The sequence below is a fragment of the Penaeus monodon genome, chromosome 27 (genome assembly GCF_015228065.2).
Source record: "Penaeus monodon isolate SGIC_2016 chromosome 27, NSTDA_Pmon_1, whole genome shotgun sequence".
NCBI lineage: Eukaryota > Metazoa > Arthropoda > Malacostraca > Decapoda > Penaeidae > Penaeus > Penaeus monodon.
Window position 1 is genome coordinate 3,922,182 of NC_051412.1, and position 205 is coordinate 3,922,386.

The window sequence follows — 205 nt, forward strand, 5'->3', positions numbered from 1 at the left end:
CTCCCAATTTTAACGCAACACGGCGAATATTAATACAAAGGCCTAAAACAATATCTCTTATCATAGAACATTTGTCTAAAAAAATAGGAAAAATCCTCTAGAAGTTTTAAAAAAATATTGAGCGACACAGCAAGTCCAGCAGCTGGTTCTGGTCCCAGTGCTGGAATTCTGGTCCCAAAATGCAATATTTTCTTCCTTGAAAAGT